This window comes from Triturus cristatus, chromosome 8, assembly GCF_964204655.1.
Source record: "Triturus cristatus chromosome 8, aTriCri1.1, whole genome shotgun sequence".
In the NCBI taxonomy this organism is placed as follows: Eukaryota; Metazoa; Chordata; class Amphibia; order Caudata; family Salamandridae; genus Triturus; species Triturus cristatus.
The window spans coordinates 319,301,246-319,312,976 of NC_140591.1; the positions used below are offsets into that span (position 1 = coordinate 319,301,246).

General features: G+C 56.3%; 1 long non-coding RNA gene across 1 annotated transcript in view; it reads left to right on the forward strand.

Annotated features, from left to right (window-relative positions):
* Positions 1–11,243, forward strand: part of LOC146802045 (uncharacterized) — a 164,891-nt gene extending 153,648 nt beyond the window's left edge. Inside the window, exons 3-4 of the long non-coding RNA XR_014967355.1 lie at positions 10,798–10,874; positions 11,162–11,243. This is a non-coding gene — a long non-coding RNA (uncharacterized LOC146802045). The remainder of the gene's footprint in view (positions 1–10,797; positions 10,875–11,161) is intronic.
* Positions 11,244–11,731: the final 488 nt, after the last annotated feature.

An 11,731-nucleotide genomic window follows, 5' to 3' on the forward strand; every position in this document is an offset into this window, starting at 1 on the left:
CGTGAAGCCCGGCCGGCGTCGGACGCGGACGACTGTGGAACCGCGATCCGGCCGGGCAGCAAATCCAGCCCGCGGCGCCCACGAGGGGCGCAGGCCTGATCCGGCCTGTGACGAGGACGCGGCGGCCGCGCAGCTGCCGTGGAGGCTGAAGACACTGACGGGGTGCTGTCCTACCTCGTAGCTGCAGCCCGAGGCCCCCTGACATGTTATGCTGGGACCCCCCCCCGAGCGGAGCCTGAGAGCAGGAACAGGCGGTGAGTGCGGCGGCGGAGGATCGCTTTACCGGGGCGGCTGCGGGGGTCGGGGGCGGAGGGGAGACCCCCCCATCGGGCCGTGCGTCGGCGGCCGGGGAGACCTGTACCCCTGCTCCCCCCCCCCTCCCTCTCTACAACCTCTCCTCCTGGCTGCGGCGCTGCCCCGGCCCCGTGGCTCAGAGTCTGGCCTCCGGTCCCGGGGGTGGAGGGGTCCTCGCTGCTTCGGGCCGCACATCGGCGGTCGGGGGGGTGTAGCTGCTGTTTACCCCCCCCCCCTCATCCTCGTTTGGGGCCCCGGACCACGCAAGTCAACAGGCGACACCGTGCCCCCCCTTGGAGGTGGCGGTGGGACCGCTCGGGCGCGGTGTCCCCCCTGGAGAGGTGGGCTATGCTCCGGGGGGCTGGCCCTGGCGATTCCCGGCGGCGGTGCCCTTGAGGAACGACCCGCTGCCCGGAGACTGTGGGCTGCGCTGCTGGACCTTGCTTCGCTGGGAGAGGCTCGCGGCCACGACTGAGGCGGGGGATCGGACTCGCTGCCCCGCTGGGGAGCCCGCCGGGGACTGACCGCTGGGGCTGGCCGCGTCGGGCCCTTTCCGGCCACGGGTTCCCCCCGCCGCCCCCCTGCTGGGTTCCTGTCCGCTCGAACACCCCCTGACGCTCTGCGGGTGTGACGTTCGCTCGTTGCCCCGATTCACGGACGGCCGCCGCAGATATGGGTAAAGACAAAGCCGGCAAGCCAGCGTCCGGGGCCACCCAAACCAGGATGGACAAATTTACGACCTCCGACAGGGGGCCCGGCTCCGTGGCCGCGCCGGCCCCGGCCCCTGCCACGGACCTTGCTGCCATCCTGCAGGCCATCAACTCCTCCCGCGCCTCCCTCGAGGGCATGGTGGGAGAGGTCAAAGTGGACGTTGCTCTTCTCCGACAGGATCTGCGGAATGCCACCGCCCGCATTTCCGAGGCCGAGTCCCGGATCTCCACCGCCGAGGACGACATCCGCCACCTACAGGACCAGGTTCGGGAGTTGACCACCCACTCTAAGGAATTACACCGCCGGGTCGAAGATGCAGAAAATCGCGCCCGGCGCAACAATCTGCGCTTAGTGGGATTTCCGGAGGGAGTTGAATCGGGCCGAGCGGACGACTTCATGGAGCGATGGTTCCGGTCCTGGATGCCGGCGGACAGCCTATCTCCCTCGTTCGTGGTGGAGAGAGCCCACCGCTCCCTGGCCCCCAGGCCCCCTGGTGCGCCCCCCCGGCCGTTCATCCTCAAACTTCTGAACTTCCGCGACCGGGACGCCATCCTCCGCGAGGCCCGCTGCCAGGGCGCCCTCCATTACCAGAACCACAAAATCATGATCTTTCCGGACTACACCCGCGAAGTCCAAGAGCAACGCCGCTCCTACACGGAGGTGAAACAAAAGATGCGCTCTCTGGGACTCCAATATCAGCTCCAGTTCCCGGCCCGCCTCCGGGTCGTCTTCCAGCACAAGACTCTGTTCTTCGATACCCCGCGGGCGGCCTGGGCCTGGTTGACGGAGGAGCACCCCCTGCAGTGCTCTGGACGCGGCTCGCCTGCGGGTATGCGGGGGGGACGAGGAAGGCCCCGGACATCGAGGACCCGTCGGCGGCATCGCACGTTACCCCGGGAGCGCACAGCTGAGGAGGTGATCAACACGCGCTCTGGGAGAAGGTCACGCCGGGGGTCGAGAGCCTCCTTTGCCTCCTCGGCCGCACACGCCAGTCCCGGGGCAGATGGACGGCGGACCGTGCCGCCCCGGCCCACGGGCCCTGCAACTCAGCCTGTCGAATTGGTGGACTCTTCGGACCTCTCTCGCAGCCCCACCATTTGACTTTCTTTGCTTCTTTTGGGGGAGGGGGGCTGGGGATGCCTGGGCGGGGGTGGGATGCTCCGTTATCAGTGTTGCTCTTGGCCAGGGCAGGTAACTCAGGTTTGAATTTATCGGTATCAGGGGTCCACTAGCACTCACGCCCAAGCGTTTTAGCTTGGTGGTTCTTTCATTTGGTTCGGGCGACAGATGCTTCCGTTTTCGAAGTGTAGGGTGGGGGGGGGGGTTTGGGGTTGGTTTGGGGTTGTTTCTTCCCCGTTGGGAAGACTTTGTTGGTGGGGGATGACTCCCTCTTAATTGTTGTACTAAGGCATCATGTGCTGTTTGGCTTGCTCTCCTGCCCGCTGTCCCGTTGTCCTTCCTCTCTGGGGACCTGCTCAGTCGCGCCCCTACTGGCCCCCTCTCCTGTCCTAGACCATGGTTGACCCGCCTGTCCCTAGGGCCGCCATGCGCATACTATCCTGGAACGTCAATGGTCTTCTGGACCGTTTTAAACGTATGGCGGTCCTCAAATACGCGCAACGCGCTGAGATCGATGTACTCCTCCTCCAGGAGACTCACCTGTTGGGTAACAACTGCCCCTTCCTTGGCCGCTACGGTTATGACAGGGTATGGCATTCCGGTTTTGCACGGGGATCCCGAGGGGTGGCCATTTTGCTCCGCAAGTCCTTCCCCTTTGTCCTGTCCCGGGTGCATTTGGACCCTCAAGGTATGGTAGTGGTGGTTTCTGGCAGTCTGGAGGGGCGACCCCTTACCCTGATGTCCCTTTATGCAGCGCCATCCCTCTTGCAGTCGGCCCTCTCCCACGCAGCGGGTCTCCTCCCGACACTCCCGGCGGGCTCCCTCATTCTCGGCGGAGATTTCAACGCCGTCTACTCGCCTCACCTGGACTCGACGGGCCCGGTCTCCCTGTCCCGCGCCGCCCGCGCAAAACAGCTCTCAACCTGGGCTGAATCGCAAGGCCTCTGCGATGTCTGGCGGATCTGGCACCCGCAGGCACGCCAATACACCCACACATCGGCGGCCCATCACTCCCATGCCCGGATCGACCTCATCTTCGTACCATCCACCGACTGCGCGGGGGTGCGAGATGTACGCATTCTTCCGAGGGGCCTTTCGGACCACTCGCCTGTCCTCCTCGCCCTTGGTCCCCCACCCCTCTCTGCCCGTCCGATGTGGCGCCTGAACGCCTGGTTCCTCCACGACAAGGCTTTCCGGAAGGTGGTCGGGGGCGAAATCGCCGACTACTACTCCCATAACGAGGGCTCTGTCATCTCCCCTGCCGTCTTGTGGGAGGCCGGCAAGGCGACTGTCCGGGGCGCCGCTAAGGGGCATCTGCAGCGCCAACGGAGGGCCCAATCCCAGAAGCTCGCGGACTGCGAAGCCCAGGCCTTGGAATTAGAGCGCGGTCTGGGGGAATTGGACGACGCCGTCCGATCTCGTCGATTGGCCTTCCTGCGGGAAGAGATTCGCCTCCATTCCCTGGAGGCGGCGAAGATTCTATGGCGCTCCTCGGTGGCCCGGGTCTACGGGTGGGGAGACAAAAACGGCACTCTTCTCCACCGACTGGCGACCTATCCCCGGGCGGGAAGGATCATTCCGGCCATCGCGGACCCAGCGGGTGGTACTCACACAGCCTCGGTGGCGATAGCCCAGGCGTTCGCTGACTATTACTCCCAGCTATACCGCCACAGGCCGTCCACGCTCTCCCTTGAGGAATTGCTGGGGACGACCTCGGTGACACTTACGCGGTTGCAATCTGAGGTTTCCGAGACCCTTGATTCGCCGATCGAGCTGCAGGAGATCGAGGAGGCCATTGGCCGCTTGGCGCCTGGGAAGACCCCGGGTCCCGACGGGTTCCCCCAGGAGTACTACGCTCACTATCGTGAGATGCTGGCCCCGAGGCTTCGGGACCTCTTCGCAGCCGTGGTGGAAACGGGCTCGTTCCGGCCCGAGACGGATACGGCAACCATAGTTGCCCTCCCCAAGACTCAGCCTCCCTCGCGGTCCTGCTCCGACTATCGGCCGATATCCCTTATTAACACCGAACTCAAAATCTATGCTACGGTCCTGGCACAGCGGTTGCGCCCGTCGCTTGCCTCCTTGGTCCACCCGGATCAATGCGGCTTTATGCCGGAGCGGGGGACCAGACACTGCCTGCGGCGCCTGCATCTTGCGATGGCGCACCGCGGCCGCCTTTCCCCCTATCTGGCCCTCCTCCTGGTTGACTTTGAAAAGGCCTTCGACTCCGTGGGGTGGGCGTACTTGGCCGACGTCCTGGAACGCATGGGTTTCGGCCCCCGGTTCCGTGCCATGGTAGCGGTCCTGTACGCGCACCCGCGGGCCCGGGTGTTGGTCAACGGGGCTCTCTCTCGCCCGTTTCCCATAGGTCGGGGGACGCGCCAGGGTTGTCCGCTCTCGCCCCTTCTTTTTGCGTTGGCCATGGAACCCCTGGCGATGCTGATTCGCGCGGATCCCGTTCTTCGCGGATGGGAATGGCCGGCTGTGGCCCCCGATAAGATTGCCCTCTACGCGGACGATGTCCTCCTCTATCTTTCTGACCCAGCGACCTCGGGGCCCCGGGTCCGCCAGATCCTCCATCGGTTTGGCCAGGCGTCGGGTCTCCATCTGAACCCCAAAAAATCTGTTCTAGTCCCGCTACACCCGTCGCGGGAATGTTTCGACTGGCAATCAGATATTCCCCTCCGGAGACTCTCCTTTAAGTACCTGGGGATCTGGGTCACCCTCCTCCCGGAACTCTGCTGGGCACTCAATGTGGCTCCAGTAGTAAACAAAGCCAGATCAGATATGCTCCGGTGGCAGGCCCTCCCATTGAATCCGCTAGGAAGAGTCGCCTTATATAAAATGATGATCCTCCCCAAGTTTCTTTACATGCTGCAAGATCTACCACGTAGGTGACTTTGCCCTTCTTCTCAACCACCTCAAAGGGGCCTGACCAGCGATCCTGGAGGGCGCTAAGCTCTCCAGGTTCCATCACCCACACCTTCTGGCCAGGCTCCAGCTCCACCGGGTGAGCGTTTCGGTCATACCATTCCTTCATGACCGTCTGGCTGGCTTCTAGGTTTTCAGAAGCCTGCTTCCACAACCTAGCCATTTGGCTACGAAAGGCCAGCATGTAGCTCACCACATCCGGGGGAAGTTTTCTGGGAGTCTTTTCCCATCCATCCTTCACCAGGCTGAGAGGTCCGCGCACAGGGTGTCCATACAGCAGCTCGAAGGGGCTGAAGCCCACTCCCTTCTGTGGTACCTCTCTGTAAGAGAACAGCAAACAAGGTAGGAGGACGTCCCATTTCCTCCGCAGGCTCTCGGGCAGACTCCTGATCATGCCCTTTAAGGTTTTGTTAAACCTCTCCACCAGACCATTGGTCTGGGGGTGATAAGGGGTGGAGAACCGGTAAGTGACTCCACACTCTTTCCACATAGCCCGCATATATGCCGACATGAAGTTGGTACCTCTGTCCGACACAACTTCCTTGGGGAATCCCATCCGGGTGAAAATTCCCATAAGAGCCCGTGCCACTGCAGGTGCAGTAATGGTCCTCAGAGGAATAGCCTCTGGGTACCGAGTGGCATGATCCACCAGAACCAGAATAAACCTGTGACCGGCAGACGTTGGTGGATCCAATGGCCCAACAATGTCGATGCCCACCCTTTCAAAGGGGGTGCCAACGACAGGCAGTGGTTCCAGGGGAGCCTTCAGCTTCACCCCTGTTTTCCCACTAGCTTGGCAGGTTACACACGTCCTGCAAAAAGTATCGGACGTAATCCTCATCTGAGGCCAGTAGAAATGAGGGACAAGTCGAGCAAAGGTCTTGTCTTGTCCCAAGTGTCCTGCCAAGGGTATTTTGTGAGCCAATCCCAATAGGAAGGCTTGGTAACGCTGGGGAACCACCAAGGCCCGGGATGAACCATGCACCGGAGCCTTGGGTTCGCTATAAAGGAGTCCATCTTCCCAATAAATGTGGAAGTTCCCCGAATCGTTACCCGCTGCCTGGGCTTCGGCCTGCCGCCGTAAACCCTCAAGGGTGGGGCACTCCTTTTGGGCCCGACAAAACTCCTCCCTAGTAGGTCCTCCCTCCACCTGCCAGTCTGCAGGGGTAGGTAAGCCCTCCAGGGAAGTTACATCCCCCTCCGTAGACTCCGGGACCACCACAGTCACCCCATCCGCCTTTGGAGGTTCCGATGCCGGGGCAGGCTTCCCCCGTCCCCGTTTACCCTTTCCGGCAGCTGGTTGGGCCTTTGTCCCAGGCTCCAACCTCTGTGAACTCCCTCTTCGGGCAGTCACGGACCGGGTGTTGGCACACGTCCACGCAGGGGTCCCCAACATTTCCATGTGGGCCCTGAACTCGACCTCCTTCCACGCCGAGTGTTCAAGGTCATTTCCCAACAGGCAGTCGACCGGCATGGCAGGGCTTATCGCAACTCGTAGAGGGCCTGCAACCCCTCCCCACTCAAAGGGAATCTGGGCCACCGGATAGTGACCCTCTCGGTTGTCAGCCATCACAACCGGGTGGACTACATTGGGAACCACCTGCTCTGGGGACCCCAGCTGACTCCTTACCATAGTCATGCTGGCTCCTGTGTCCCTCAGAGCCTCCACCCTCTGGGCATTGATGGTGACCCATTGCCTGTACTTAGTAGTATTCGAGGGCACCTGGGTCTTAGGAACCATCTCACAATCCCCTAAGGACACTAAGGTTAACCCTGCCCACTCACCTCCCTTATCTAGGGGCAACTCCTCCCCAAGCACTACACTCGCCACCCCAGGGGTCTTTCCTCCAATGGGAGGGTGTGGTCTCTTGGGACACTTGGCATCCCCCTTATAGTGCCCAACCTCACCACACTCATAACATCGGACAACCCTAGGCTGCTGACCACGGTCAGGATAAGGGGGTTTGTGAGGGCCAACCTTAGGAGGGAATCCTACTCCCTTCCCTTGTGAACTCTTTTGGGGGCCTTTGGAAAACTCCTTCTTTTTGTCTCCCCCCTCTTTCTTCTGGGGGGCGCCCTGTCCAGCCCCTTGGAAATTCCCTCCAGTCCCTTTTGAGGATACCCGGGTACTTGCCCAAATATCCGCCTCCTCTGCAAGCTTCCTAGGATTAGTAAGCTTGCTGTCCACCAGGTGCTGACGCAGCTCCGGAAAACTTTTCTCGAGGAGGTGCTCCTTTAAAATCAGATTATACAATCCCTCGTAGTCCTTTACCTCACTGCCCTGCACCCAGCCCTCTAAGGACTTCTTGGCGTAGTCCAAGAAGTCTACCCAATTCTGGGTGGCCAACTTTTGACTGCCCCGAAACCTCTGCCTGAATTTTTCAGGGGTCAACCCAAATTTCCTAACTAGGGCGACCTTCATGATGGGGTAATTGGTCTGATCTTGCTGTTCCAAAGCTAACAAGGCATCCCTCCCCACCGGAGGCATATACCTATATAGACCACCCCCCCACTGAGCTTCGGGGACCCCATGGGCTCTTAAGGAGACCTCATAGGCAGACAGCCATTTAACGATGTCATCCCCGACACCATAGCTGGCGACTACATCTTTTGGCAGGTAGGGTCTGGGCTCCCTGGGGACCTCTCTAGGTACGCTGCCACCAACGGGACTGCTGGGGGTTCCAAACTGTAGGGCTTTGAGTTCCAACTCCTTTAAGTGGAGCTCATGAAGAAACCTCCTCTCCTCCCTCTCTTTCTCCAAACGGGCCAGTTCCATTTTAAACTGCCTCTCCTCCCTCCTGTCAACTAAGTCAGCTGATGACAGGCTTGCCCCCGAGGCGCTACTACCTGCCCTTGAAGGGGCACTAGGTCCTGCATCCATGTGTCCACTCTCAGGGGGGAAATTAATTCTGGTTCCTCTGTGGTGTCCAGTTCTGGTCCCTCCTCCCGTTTCCCGCTAGGGTGGGCCATGACCCAGGCTCTCAAGCTAGTTTGGAGTTCTATTTTCTTTGCCCCTTGCTTGAAAAACACCTCCCTCTCCTGGCAGAATTCTTTTAGTTGAGTTACTGTATATTCTTCCAGCCTACCCAACTCAAACTCCATCCTACCAGGTGGGACCCACCCCTGCAGAACAGAAGCTTACAAAAGGAGAACTTTCCTTTAAGAGGAAATACACCACTAGACAGAATAATTTTAAAAACTAAATTCCAATTAGGGAGGCACTCTGGAGAAAACTCCAGTAAAAACAATCAAGTGTAGGTTGTGGCGCGCGCAAAACTGCTAATGAGCGGATGCAAGCACAGATTCAGTATCCCACCGTTGAGCACCAACTTGTTGGACCTACGTCCTAGGGGTAGCTTGGCTCAGGTCAACAGGCTTTCATCTCCACCTGGCATCTCATGCTTGCATCCTTCCCAGCTCACAATCTAGCGCAGCACCACTCAAAAAGGACACTACACAGATTAAATGTAAGGTTTACTATAAAACGTTATCCCTTTTCTTTCTTATTAAAATCGGGTATTCAATTTGACACTACAACCTGAAACATTTCATTACATTGTCAGATGAACGTTCCCCTATATCTGGAGGCAAAACCGGACCTTACAGTTCAAGAGAAACTTTTCATCAAACGTTTTTTTTAAAATTAACACACTGTTACATTTCAGAATAGCATTTCCAGATATTACTTGAACAACTTCCGACCTGGAATATTACTTCTTGCTTGGCACATCACTAACACTCTCCATGTGGGTTGTGCATAGCACCTGGACTCTGGAGGGACGTCTAACCCCTTGCAGTCCACGCTCGGTAAACACTCCCCGATTCACCCACAGGGTAATCCTTAATCTAGAGGGGATTCATCTGTTAACTGGCTGCCCTGGGAATGAGGTTTCCTGACCCTTAGATTGCCATTCCCCTCTGCCCCTGACATATACAACTTATCGGGACATGGAAAATACTGTTGGCAATCAAGGGGTTACTTCCATCCAGGTAACTGTTAGAGTGTTTAGTCACTGAATCTACACCACCCCCGTGACACTTTAAACCTCAGCGTTTTCTGATACTGGAGCTTGACCTACCACCACCCGCAACAGACAGGTGTCCCACCTTTCACCTCACTCTGGTCACGCACATGGTGGTGCTATACTGCCAATAAATGCAACAAACTCTGATGGTCTTCCCCTTTATAAGCCTTGACAACAAGTTCCCCAGCGCTCAGTTCACTCTCCCTTCTACCGCGCTGCAATCCCCTGCTTACTGTCCATCTGATGTCCTCCTCCTGAAGCTCGCGATGTTGCGAGATGTGTTCCTTCGTTTTTGTCATGGAGCCGGAAGGGGGTATCACGGGGAAATCCTCACACAGCAATAGGGATGAAAATTCACTTACACGGGGCCACCTCACACAAGGGTTTCCCCCACAGGCACTTCCCTTCCCTGACGGAAACCTTCCTCCTTCGTCGACGGAGGGCACTCCCCCTCCTCAGAGGCAGAACCTCCTCCTCCCCACCGGTCACCTGACCGGGAGGCTACGTTGTCGGCCAGCCCACAACTCCTGCGGCTCCAAACCCGGAACAGCGCGTCTGGTGTGGGCGCGGCCTCCGCTCTCGTACAACCAGGGGGCGGCGCTCCGGCCCCTTCTCAGGTGACTCGGGCAGCGGCTTCACGGCCGCCCTGCCTGCACTTCCTGCCGCCACACGCCCAGGGCCGATCCCTCTCCTCAGGCCACTCGCTGTCGGCAGCTACGGCCGAAGACCAGCAGGTAATTTCTTGTCCTAGCAATAGGGGTGGCGGCCAGGGTTTGAAGGCAAAACTCGTGGAGGGAGGGGAGATTGAAGTAACACGGTGCCGGTTCTCTCACGGCACCAGGGCGGAAGCTGACGGGACTCTCAGGGCATGGGCATACACATCTTTCCCCTGTGTCTGTGAAGATGACAATCCCAGGCGACAGCGGAGTTATAAGTCACTAGCCCCCAGCAATGGCCCTCTCCCAAAACCAAGAGGTCAGGGGTTCACTCCTCCTCGAGGCCTCTCTAAATACGAGTGTCTCAAGTCACTGGCGGCACTCAGGGACCGGTCAAAAGGTTGGGGGTGATGTCACTGGCGAGGGGAACCGTGCAGACCCTGAGACCTGTCAATCCCTGACCAGTGCTGCCACCTCCCCACTCAGGTGCCTTACTCCTGGCTAACCGGCCGCTCAGCTCTATTCTAAAATGGCCGCCCTCCTGTCACCTCTATTTATCACCTTGGGCCTGACTTGCCAGAGGGGCCCAGAAGGTTCCGGAACCTCTCATGGCAGTCATGGTCCAGGTGCTGAGGTGACATTTGGAGCCACCATTTTGTGAATCTAACCTCCCTTATCTAGTTTCCTCAGTGGAGCAACTTGCGCCTCTCCCGCAGGTAGTGAGGAGGAGGCGCCCAGAACCTCTACATCAGCACCCAAAAAGTTGGTAGAAGACAGAAAAAAAATGAGAAGGGGAAGGGACAAAAAATAATAAAATGAGGAGGGAACTGCCAAAGGGCTGACAGGTCTAACAATGTTTCTTTTAGAAGAACAAGTTCTCAAATGATCAAAGGTGGTCTTTACTCTATAAATGAATACATTTACGGTGGCTTTTGCGGATTAAATATATTACCTCAATTTTTAACAAGGTATGTCGGCATTGCCCCTCTAATGTGTAACAAATAACAAAAAGTAGTGTCATTAGATGGTATATTAAAGAATGGTACCTCTTTATACTATAGGCTGAATAACCAGCAGGCAGAAAATTCTAATTTGGAAGGTCATCCTCCATTGAATGTCTATTCAATCTAAAGACGAGGTATGCGTTTTTACTTACTATATTGAAAGTACTATTATCTTAAACAGGAGAAATGCTCGTACAATTTAATAGCGTTCATTAGAGATAAGACTGTCAAGAACAATAAGACAGTATAAAGCCAAGTGTCTTTTCTGAGTAGTTATTGAAAGCAGCTAAGAGGATGTTGTTGATATGTAGAGAAATATGTAACCAATGAAAATGAGTACTGTATAGAATATTAATAGCACTGTATAATTGCACTTTTTTTGATAAGTCTGTAAAAATAGAAAAATTTTCTTTTATTTTAGATTTGATAAAAATTGTTTTAGTCCTGAAGAAGGTGGAAAGATTAAGAATATCACCGAAACGCCGCGTCGACTTTTAACTCTGATGTTTTTTAATTATGAGGATTCGTTTCCTTTTGTGATCATTATAGAGTGTAACCCATTTTGGGAGGTATAGATACATTGTATAAATGATTTTTTATAATATGTAATAAATGATTTTGATTTTAATCAATAAGTTTCCCGAAAAGGTTTACTTAGTGCATATATAAGAAACAGAGTTTTTTAAATAGATCGTTAGATTGATATAATACAATAATCCTTTGTTTTTGTTTTAAGAATATTAATTAAGCTCAGGAATATTTTTTGACACTTGGTTAAGGATAATACCATAGGCCTTCTTGATTGAAAATAGGGACTGATTAGGAGGATTCATAAAGTCAAGACCAAAGATGAATATGAGATTTGGTCATGTTGATGGATAATCTCAGGGAGGACAACAAAGACGACACTGTTTAAAGTGGCTCAAAACCAGCTGTGGCCAACCGGCCTTACACAGCCGGCAGGCGAGTAACAGAACTGCGTGTATACCTG